Source organism: Ischnura elegans, chromosome 6 (assembly GCF_921293095.1).
Source record: "Ischnura elegans chromosome 6, ioIscEleg1.1, whole genome shotgun sequence".
NCBI lineage: Eukaryota > Metazoa > Arthropoda > Insecta > Odonata > Coenagrionidae > Ischnura > Ischnura elegans.
In genome coordinates, this window is record NC_060251.1 from 12,823,783 (window position 1) to 12,835,929 (window position 12,147).

The following is a 12,147-nucleotide window of genomic DNA, read 5'->3' on the forward strand; positions in this document are numbered from 1 at the left end:
AACTCCTGGTAACAGCACTGGATCGCTTCTATTGCCATGTCATTCAGTTCCCTCGTCGCATTTGCCTCGACATGTGGAGTCACCTCAAATCTTCTTCCTTTCAGCCGTGTTTCTATTTCTGAGAGAGAGAGAGAGAGAGAAGAGGAAGTCACAAGGAGCGAGGTCAGGCAAGTGAAGAGTTCAGCGGGGAAGCCACATCGATCGAGTGGTTGGTCAAAAGCTTACGTGCAATAACTTCATCCGATGATATATATTTCGAGAATCGCTATAGCTCTCAAATGATGTGCAAATAACACATAAATTATCAACAAATGTTTTCTGACATTGCAATTTGTTGCATAATGTTATCTGTTCTGCTTATAATTCGTTAATATTAGTACATGTATTCTGTTGAATAAAAACTTTTGGGCTATGTCGCCGCGTCAATTCTTGGGTGGCCCCAACGTTTCCCGACCTATGCTGGTCGCTTTCTCAAGGGATTCTGATTCTAACTTTTCTGATTTTAATGAAGTCGTATATTTTGCTTGATCATCTGTGCTTAAGCATTGTCCTTCTCGCAAGTTTTCGACGAAAATGTATTTCCTAATCTCCGCATGGCTATCATGTCAGTCAATTTGTACACTGAGTGCTAAAAGTATTTGGACAGCTCTTTTTTCTGGCTAAAATTGTAATTTTCTTTGTGTTGCGCTTATGTTTCTTGCTTCAAATGATTCTCAGCGTGTACTCAGGACAGCCTTTATTTATACATACACTGCAGCCACAGCAAGAAATAATAAACTATCGAAACTTTTAACAAAATAGAAAAATAACTTAAAAATTTTCGCACTAAAAGTATTCGCACACCTGAGTTTTTCATGCTAAATGAAGTCATAAGTAATATATTATACGCAATACTTAGTATTTTTTGGCATTCCTTCTGGTTTTCAGGACTACCTAAAGGCGATTTGGCATTGAATCGACCAATTTTGATGTGAAAATAGGGTGGGTGTTTCGTCCATTAATTCTTCTGGCACAGGAGTCTTGCAGTCATTCTTGTTTGATATATGCCTTCCCCTAATTTTTGTCTCCAGAATACTCCACAGATGCGCTATCGACTTGAGGTCTGGTGATGGTGGAAGGGTGTTCGACAGTTTAAATATGCCAAACATGATTCAATAGCTTTGTCTTTTTTGCCGTGTTTTTCGAATCCTTGTCCTGTTTCTCAGTCCGATATTTTCAGTATTAACTTAAAAAATTTTTTGCTTGAAGTACATAGCACTAATTTCAGTAGTACTTAAAAATTTTGCTTAAGTATGACTACACAAATCTTGTTGTCCACTATCCCTTCCATAAATTGCAACCACTTTATACAAGCCCACGCCTCCTACACCATCAAAGAACCCACACCATGTTTCAGTCTTGCTTTCAAGTTCTTGCGATCAAGTTAAGTATTGTTCCGACGCCACATCATTTGATGACCATCGGATCAGAATATGTTGTACTTGCTCTCGTCAGTGAAAATCACGCTATCCCACTACTCTAAAGGCTCATAATTGATATTCCCGCGAGAAATAAGCCTGCCTCATGCGATTGACCACGCTGATACGGGGCATCCTCCTTGTAAATGGTGAGTGGAAATAGTTTTGCTTCCACACACTCCGGACGGTACCTGTATGTACGTGCAAAACAACACTTCTGTTGATCAGTAGTTACCTTGGGAGCGCAAGTTTTTTTGGGTCCTTCTTGATCTCCCGCACGATGAATCGGATGTCACTGACAGTCAATAGGGTAGTTTCCTTCATCATAATATAATAATTATTTGGTTTTAGAAATATCAGTTTAGAGGAATGTTAAAGGTCACTTTTTTAACCTCATTTGAAAGAGGCCAGATTGGCACCCATGCCATGCCACTCCACGTGACGTCACAGGGGCCTAGTTTCTATACGAGTAGATAGGAGTTTTACACCGTCTGAGATTACCATAGAGCATCTGGAGAGGGCGTTAGCTACCCCTCCCACGGTGGGAAAGTGAAGCCAGGGGGGCGTGGCACTTCAGCCCGTCCGCCATATTCCTTTACCTCGGGTGAAGCAGAAATACATGGTTCCTTATGGGATATTCGTCAAAGGAAACTCAATATTTTCCCTACTGACAGCCGGAAAAAGTCGTCCCCACCGATGAGCGAAGATTTTTTGTTGAATATAAAACCGGAAAAAAATGCATCTTTTGGATGAAATAGACGATTCAACCACGGTGCGGCAAATTAAAAATATGACGCACGACAAGTAAAGTCACTTGCGACAATAGCAACTAATTTTCGGCCGTAAGCTGAAAAATATCTGACGAATGCATGTGAACCCTTAAAGTATATAACTTCTGATATTTACAATAGAATGTTTTAAACCAAATTCAATTATGAAAGTAAATAAAAAAGGATAAATGGACGAGAGAGGAATGGGAGGACACTGAATGCTACGATAATAATCACGTTTAATTGCTATTGCGTGCACTACAAGATTTTATTTGGCTAATAATCCGTCAAAAATATACATAAATCGTGATTCAAGGAAAATAATATGGTTTAGCAAGACTTAAAACAATCGGGAATCATGCCTACCATTACTTATGAATTCTCTACAAAAAGTATTGATGAGAAAATTTTAAACACAGCGAAGTCAAGCTTCGATTCTTATCGCCGGACATTTTTTTTCGGATATGTAACTTCAATATCTAAGTGTTACACAGTGTAAATCATTTCCGAAACTACTGTTAATAACCTCATGGCCATTTAATCAAAAGGGCTTCCTCATCAAAGGAAAATTTTGAGCATTAGGAAAGTAAAATATCATCTATGAGACAAGCTCGAAAGAGATTTCGCTTACAATTCCGAGTAAACTGCCATGAAAACAATACTGTCTTAAGAAATTGAGAATGGGTCTGATGAATTTCAAGTGCTGACAATTCAGATATTATTTTCCTTCCCCAAAATCAGGCGAACATGCACAGTGGGTAACAGCTGTGTTAAATGGAATCGTTGAAGGAGGTATTAAAAAAGAAAACAATTCCCATTTTTCAACTTATATAATGTACACATCCATCAAATGTTACATCTTCAGATTTCCAGAATGATTAAACAATGCTATTGAAACTGATTATTTATACAATTAATGCAAAGAAACCAAATTAACAATAAATCTCAGGCAGACATGATGTAACATTCTATTAAGATGTATTCAGATTGGCAAGAGCATTATGAATACATGATGAAGGCCGCCACACCTCCGGGATCATTTCCAATTTTTGTACGTTCATACAACCTCAATTACATCGGCTACTGGATTAGCTGAACCTGCAATTAAAAATGTATAAATTCTTTACCTATATTACACCTAAATAGGAATTATTTGACAATTTCAATGGGCATAATCTGTGTGATATATCAAATGCTTAGCATCACCAATCAAGATAAACCTCTAGATGTTTATGAAAAATGCTATCACTTAAGTTTCTACTTCATCAGGAGAACAATGAATGAGAAATTTAAATTTCGAGTTCGTTTGAAGTTCGTCGCTAATTAAACAAGTGATTGAATGGAAGCTATTCAGGATAGGAGGGCTGATTACTTTCTTTGACCACCACAAAATTCAAGAATTTCTGTTGGATGTGTCAAAAGGTGTCACGCTTCTAGCAGTAGCCCAATGGTCTATCCACTAGGCCACCGCACTTCCACACTGGTAGTAAACAGAGTTGGTCCTTATCAAATTGGGAACAATTTACTACACATATACAAAATAATCCTATTCCATTTGATGTTGTCTAAAATTGGCAATATTTTTGTCACCCTTTAATGCCAAAACAATGAAAGTAATGAAATTGAATTTTTGCAAGCTAGTATTTGAGTAACTTGACATTATGGTGCACATGTAGCAGTATGTATGTATGGTGCAGCTGTAACTCAGCAAAAACTAATTAGAACATGTTCCCTCCACTTTCTAAGAGTTTAGGTGACATGAATGGGCTATGAAACAAGAAAAAACACATTCTGGGCATGTAAAGTGGTTCATTAATACATATCAACGTATGCTTTTTACAACAATATTTTTATGACTGAGCATTTTATTTCTAAATAAGATCAATTAAGGTGTATATCAACCCATCAACAGAGGAAGAAGTTCGTGTTCCTTTTTTGCCGAGTAAGTGCTGTTACTGGTCATCGCTAATGATCATAATAACTTTTCGGTCGATAATTGAAATATTGCTAAGCATTCCTTTCAAAACATGAGACGCAATAGGGAAATTGCATACTTTTTATAAACAGTATGCTGATATACTACAGTAAACACTTAGTACAGCAATATACTTTTTTCCGCTTAAAATTCAGTTTATACCCTAGAAAATGACTCCCAAAAGTCGCCCGAGTTTCGCGGGCTAAAAAATACCGCCCCCACTAATCTTTGGCTGTGACGTCATAGTTCAGTACGAGTCCAAGATCCAAGCCCAGTAACTGCAGGTTTGGAAGAGCCACGTTGCGTTTAAAGGAGAACATGGGTGAAATAAGGAAAACATACAAGTGGTGCATTGTTCCTCTGTGCAATAACACCCCAGAAAAAAATTTCGTCTGCATTCCCACGGAGGAAATTAGAAGAAAAGCCTCGATGCATGCCGTCTGTCGGGATGAGCGTTTCGGAAAAATAAGAGTATGATAAACGGAATGATAAACCCGTGTGCTATTTGAGCGAAGATAACTTTAATATTAATAATATTTCCATATTTCATTGAATGAATAACTTGAAACATAGATTATTCGATAATTCGGCCGCCGTAGAATAAAAACTCAACTTCCGAACAAAAATCGAGATAGGTGTTTCTCGATGGTTACGATCGTTACGATGGACTCAAATTATTAAGGCACTTGTCAAATTTCATTTACGGAAGGACATAGAAAATTCCATGATGTTTAAAATCAAGGGAGGAAATATGAAAATATAGAGCAACGTTGATCCTCATGCATTCGAGTGCCAGCCAAGAAGACAGCGTTTTCTTCTACTGTCGGTGTCAAAATGATGTGCCGCTGTACTTTGCAAATTTATATCCTGGCTTCACTACATGCTATAATAATGAACTATACGTCATTTTAAAGGAAATTTTATCCTAAATTCTGATTTATTTTATTACAAAAAAATTGAAAAATGTAGACCAAGTCAGTGCAATAAATGACTCCGCGCAATGAAAAATTAGCCGTTTTGTCAACTTCATGAACTTTGCAACTCAAACTAAGGAAAACTACTACGTTTACAGCATTCATCTTCCACATTAATTTACACTCATCAGTGCGGATTAATAAAATGGCTTTTGGGTATTTTTCGAACTTATATTTTGTTATAAATTAATGAAAATATTTAAAAATTATCTTGTCCCATGGTTTACCCCGAAAGATAAAGGAAGTTGTAGATGGAAAAAGAATGGAATCCAGAGGTGGTCACAAAAAATGAATCGCAGCATTCTTTGATTTTATTCTACGCCGTTGCTTGCTTTTCAAAAAAAAAGTTGAGTCACAAGAGGAATGTTCCGCTGCCTTTGATTTGGAAACTATGGAGATAAGAATGGACATGTGTGGATCACCAATTTCCATTTAGTTGGTTGTCAGGATAAACCAAGGATCCATTTAAAGGTTGTCAGGCCATCGTATAAAGATAGGACTGATGTACACCACAGGGGAAATGGTGTGTTTGAGGGAAAGTCAAACCCAAAGTTGCCCAAAGAATGCGCAGTTTTATGTTGCTCTTTCCCCGGTTAAAACCAAATAGAAATTGGATTGGGATGATATTTTCACCACGGGTTCCAGTGATAGTGAGAGTGCAGGTGATCACGGTCATCGTCGAAAGTCATCCCTCTAGGATTTCCGATACGGAATTTTTAAGTTACAACCGATCGCAATGACGATGAGCTCGCCTTTAGAGTAGGTTTCAGATATATCGTGAGAAAAGCTCCCAAAATGTATTAAAGACTCTGTTTGGAAAACATGCACATTTTAATGCTAATTTAGGAAGTATTTCATTTCAAAAGTAACTTATTAACACCTGAAGACGTTGTGTTTATTATATTGATCGAAGTGCGATTGACCGATTCTTTCTGCAGAATAGGAAGTGGCTTCGGGGTTTTTAGTCACAAGATGGTAGATTGTGTTGGAAGTTCGTCTATATTATCGCTACTTAATTGAAACATTGATAGTCTGGCTTCCTCAGAGCTTCCTGTCGCCCTCCAGGCAAGGTATTTTTAAGTTGAAAGTATCATCGACAGCTTCGAGGTGGAAATAAGTTCACCATAAGACTCTACCGGACTGCCAAAAGAATACACATTTCACATGAGTATACGCTTTCGCCAATATTATACGCAAGTCTCACTTTGTTATGAACTATAAAACATTACAGATGCACATCAGCTACCTTTCCATTTCTCGGCATCGACTTTCCGAGCCGACGAAGTCTACAGTTTCACTAAAATACCCTATTATCATGATGGAATCAGTAACAGGAAGCTTGCTAGGAACAGCGTAAGAATAACCATATGCCTTCATCTTTACGCAATCTATCGCTTTCAATGGAGGAGAAATAGATCACATAATAGCCCTGAAGTTACAATGAACAACTCCGATACGTCTGCACTTCAATAAATGAATCATAACCACGCCGTCGCATGTATTCAATTATGCAACCTATACTATGGCCGTGCCGCCGTGCCTCGTACTGAACTATGACGTCACTTTTCTACCAGCCAATCATCGGGCGTTTTCGCTTCTCACTTGAATTTGAAAATTTTCGTGAACTTTGATGCATTAAATATCGCAAACCACGTCATAAAATAATAAAAAAACTTTCACCGAGGTATGCAAACATATATTTTTATATAATTTTGGGGCTATTGATTATATCTGAAATATATGCAAGTTCCCTATTGTAAGGCCAGTATAATAACTTAACAATTTTGCATTTTAGATCTAATTTCCACAATTTGTATAAAACAACATTAATTTGCCAATGCTTGGTTGAGAACCACAAATCCCTGTACATGTGTTATGATTTTTAACTAATGTCGAATTTCGGTGGCTAAGAGTGCCATGCGTATCTCCGCTCTAAATAGACCTAATATCTGAACACCAAGTGTTCAATGAAGCACGAAATGGCTGCGCTTGCAACTGACTACATATGCACCACCCGTACACCCCAAGCACCAACTACCAAAATGCGCCCTTCCTACCTCCCTACCCCTAATTAAACACCACTCTCCTTCAAACCCTCCATCTATGTCATGACGGAGTAAAGTGATTTATATATTTTCAAAACCAACTGTACCTGAAATTCCCAGGAGACTGCCATCTGGCTGAGAAAAGTTGCTGTCGTCTTAAAGTGATGCATAACATTGCCTGCCAGAATTCCGCTATTTAACGTCTACGACAGATTACCTGACTTAGTCCAACAGTATGACACCGCATACCTACGACTGACCAGGGATCATGTTGCATGCTGAAAGCTGATGCCTTGTCACCCCCTGCTAAACACCCTTCTGACGTCTCGAACCTTATTCCATTGAAAAACCGCGAGCAATGCAGATCTATTAGAAGGTTATAGACAGCCCGATCATAAAACCTCGAAATATCGCAGATATTTAATAAATAATACATGTTTAATAAAATATACATGATATATCGCGTACTCCCTACCTCGCTCACTTCAAGCATAGAGTAAGTATACTTATATATATACTTACTCTATGCTTCAAGGCTCACGTTCCCTGCCTTCTCTCTCTCTCTCGCTTCTTCCTTCCCTCCCCTTGCATCCAAGATCGTTTTCAATAACACCCACGAGTCCCACTTAACTGAAGGGGTCAGGTAAGTGATAACTGGGACACATGAAGCAAGCCTGCCTTCGCTGCACCAAGTGCCGAATAGGGCAGAAGCGGACGCGAATGAGCTACCGACGCTGGAGTCAAACTCCAGGAGGAAAAAAACCCAATCCCATTTAAGATTAGCAGATGAAATGCACTGAGGTAACCCACGTCCACATTCACGTTGGGCCTAGACAGGTTTTTCTTTCGAGCTCCTTGGCGAGGTTCATCCTCTCGGCAGATTTTATTGCAGACTGGTTTTTGAAGCGAAAACCTCCCATTGCGCGTCAGGCACTTTGTTTCAGAGGGGTAAAAAAACCTGAACTTGCGTGATCGTCGCCTCAAAACCGTCATCGCCTCGCTATCAACGAAGGAGAGGGAAATAAAGGAGAAAGATTTTTGAATTTGATCGTTCCACAAGCCTGATAATATATTATAAAGCAGAAATGGTCGCTACGTTTAGTGTTGCCAATATTTTAGAATAATAGAGTTTTATTCCACTCATATTCAATACATTACGTCGAGAAGAATAAACCCTGTAATAATTGTGGAATATATAGGTACCCTTATGTGGAAAGGTTTTGGGGCTACCATGTTACACTATTGAGAACATGACTGGTGCTAACATACATAAAAATACATTTATTTCGTTTAATTGAGTGATTTGTTTTCTTGACAATTGCATTCGAATGTGAATAGGGTAGTTTCCTTCATCAAAGAAAACGATAGGCATTGATTGCGATTCGTAACCCACCATTAGTGTATTCATAATACACAAATTATTTGGTTTTTGAAATACCGGTTTAGACGAATGGCAAGGGTCAAATTTTATCCTCATTTGAAAAAGGCCAGATTGGCGCCCATGCGATTCCACTCCGCGTGACGTCACAGGGACCTAGTTTCTACACGAGAGGATAGGAGTTATACATCGTCTGCGGTTACCAATGCATGCATGAGGCACAGATCTCAGGGAAACATGTCTTAATAATCACCTATTAAAACTGGCTAAGGTCGGAAAGTTTTCTTCGTTTGATAAGGTATTAATAAACCTTTTTTAAGCCAAGCGCTACCATTCAGCAAGGTACTCAGCTATCCGCTAGCATCCTGTGTCCTATCAGCGCTCAGAGCCTCGATCAAGGTCACTTCACAAGGAGAGAGGGGGAACCAGAAATGCGTCGCACGGACTTTCCTACTTACGCGTCGCGTTTTTGCGCGCTTGAAATTTTTCACTTTTCATTTAATCACGAAAAATAGATTTCGCCATTTAAAAATCTAAAAGCGTGAAATACGTACTCCATGAGTAATAATCTTTCGATTCAGGCAATAAAAAAATAATAGGAAACCACCCTATTTACAGTAATTTACACATGGATAACTTTTCTTAACACACACTAACATAACACACTTTCTCTCATAACGCACAAGAATTACATACAATATACCTTTATTTGAGAACGTTTATAACACCTTTCTTAGCAGAAACTCTACTTCCTCATATTGCATAAGCCATTTTTTAACTGCGGATATAAAACCCCATCTCTAGTTTTTGGTCGATTTCGTTCATAACAAGAGTTATAAATATTTTTTCCCTCATTTCGGCTAGTAACTTGGCTTTTCCGAGATTGTATTTCTAATCCAGTTGCCGGCATACCGTTTTTAGTATAAATTTGAAACTTGCAGGAAACGTATATTGTACATTTTTACCATACTGGTCAACTTTAATATGCTTTCAACTCAGTTTGAACGTTGTTATGTTTGTTTACATATGTTTTGGACACAAAATATGGAATTTCGTAAGGTACAAATCAATCGCCTGCTACCTATCTTATCTTCCTGTATGGGTCCATATACGCTGCGTATGAAATTTGAAAAAAACTGTATTCATGTATTTTTTGGTGAAAAAGTTATAACTTTATCTTGAGTACGAAAGGAATTTTGAATTTTTTATTTTCCCAAATATTTTTACCGCTCCATTATTTAAGGCGCTTGCTATTTCGCGGCCTTTTTTGTGGATTCTTTTATTCAACTGTCGGCTTACAGTTTTCAACATCATTCTGAAAACTGCATGGAAAGTTTTTGATGCCTAATTTCTTATAAAGGTAAACATTTTTATGTTTTTAGCTGAATTTCGACGTTGCTAAATACTGTTAGGTGTCTTTGGACCTAAGTGTCCTATGTTTGTATGGTGGGAAGCAGTCGCCTACTAATTGTAGTATCATATGATAAAGGTCCATATATGCTGGGTATGAAATTTGGATAAAAATATAAAATTATTTTTGGTGAAAGAATTGTAACTTTATCTGGAATGCAAGGGGAGTTATGAATTAGTAATGGTCGCACCTCGTCAAGCTTTCCTTACTGACCTGAGTCTGCGCTGAAAGATCACACCTCCCGAGGAGGACGTTTTGCCATTAGATAGGTAGGCGAGGTGTGGCTATTGTTTTTACGAGGAAGAGATTTTCCTTAAGGAATGATTTTTTTCGCTTCAAGAGACAATGTAAATCCTGCTGATGTTCATCGCTATGTCGAACGATGAACACATCGAATGAAATAGATTTAGCGTAGTGCGCTTGGGAACTTGTCAACCTTCCCTCTGCACCACATTTGGTAACATCAGCTGTAAAAGTATTTGGTAATCAATTCTTAAACCTGGCAGCTGCAAACGAACACAAGAGGTTAGGATCGGCAAATGCAAAGAGGTCGAAAACTCATCGTGAAATTTATCAATGGAATTAGAAAGGCTGGAGCGAAACTCTTTACAAACAATCACGAAACCGCTGCTTTAAATAAACATTACATTACATAAAATTACATTAAAATAGGAATGCGAGATTGGATCTATAAACTAAAAAACAATGCACTGTTTGGATTAGCCACGCCAAATGATCGACTTAAAAGCACCACAAGCAAAAACTTTCACCGAGGTATGCAAACATATATTTTTATATAATTTTGGGGCTATTGATTATATCTGAAATATATGCAAGTTCCCTATTGTAAGGCCAGTATAATAACTTAACAATTTTGCATTTTAGATCTAATTTCCACAATTTGTATAAAACAACATTAATTTGCCAATGCTTGGTTGAGAACCACAAATCCCTGTACATGTGTTATGATTTTTAACTAATGTCGAATTTCGGTGGCTAAGAGTGCCATGCGTATCTCCGCTCTAAATAGACCTAATATCTGAACACCAAGTGTTCAATGAAGCACGAAATTCACTCACATCGCACAACTTGTACCGCGAATTGGCACAAAAATTTTTGAGCCATTATGTCAATACACAAAAATGTTCACCAGCGATGGTACGCAGGGATGAAAAGAGTTCCGAAAAAGAACGGATATTTTTTTAAATATTTTACTTCATTACGATAAGCATTATCACTCATGACAAAATTCAACATAGTATAATACAATTTTAGCACTGATAAGGATAAGTAACAAATAACCAGTACACTGCCGCACATGAGTCCACCTGCTGCACGCGGCACATACATAGACAATTAACAAGGTTGACCATGCACTTCAAGCAAATGATATAGATATTACTAATAATTGACTATTTTGCAACTTACCGGTGGAATGTGAGTCCAGGTATCTTTTTACCGGGGCAATTACTGCACCCGTAAGCCGCGCAGCAAACCATCTGCGAAGGTTGAATAAATATGTCGTTTTCAAGGTTGAATACTCACTTTTTAACGGAGATAATAATATACCAGTATTAAGATGAATTCTAGAATATCAGCATACCTTCAGAATGCTTCAGCAGCCTCGGTATACTGATAATTAGGTGATTTTCTTAACACGTACCTTTATGGGAAAACGAGCGAGCGAGGTAAAGGGATATGGCGGACGAACAAAAGCGCATCGGGTAAACAGGTTTCTGCTGGCTTCACTTTTTTCAGCTAACGCCCTCTCCAGATGCTCTATGGAGATTACCAAGGCATGCATGAGGCATAGATATCAGGGAAACATCTTTTAATAATCCCTATTAAAATTTCCTAAGGTCGGAAAGTTTCCTTCGTTTGATAGGGTATTCATAATCCTTATTTAAGCCAAGCGCTGCCTGTTAGCAGGGTACTCTGCTACCTTCAAGCAGCGTGCATCGTAGCTGCGCACATATCCTATCACCTATCAAGGTCACCTCGCACGGCGACAGCGGGAACCAGAATGGCGTTATACGGGCTTTTCCCAGCATTCATACTTAGCCACCGCGTTTTCGCGCGCTTGAAAATTTTTTCACTTTGCATTTAATCGCGAAAAATTGGTATGGCCATTTAAAAA

The 12,147-nt window shown here is 38.2% G+C and overlaps 1 long non-coding RNA gene across 1 annotated transcript; it reads right to left on the reverse strand.

Annotated features, from left to right (window-relative positions):
* Positions 1-3,038: 3,038 nt before the first annotated feature.
* Positions 3,039-11,782, reverse strand: LOC124160122. Its single transcript, XR_006865081.1, has 3 exons — positions 11,674-11,782; positions 11,439-11,509; positions 3,039-3,325 (listed from the first exon to the last, which is right to left on the reverse strand). It is a non-coding gene; the product is annotated as an uncharacterized LOC124160122 (long non-coding RNA).
* Positions 11,783-12,147: the final 365 nt, after the last annotated feature.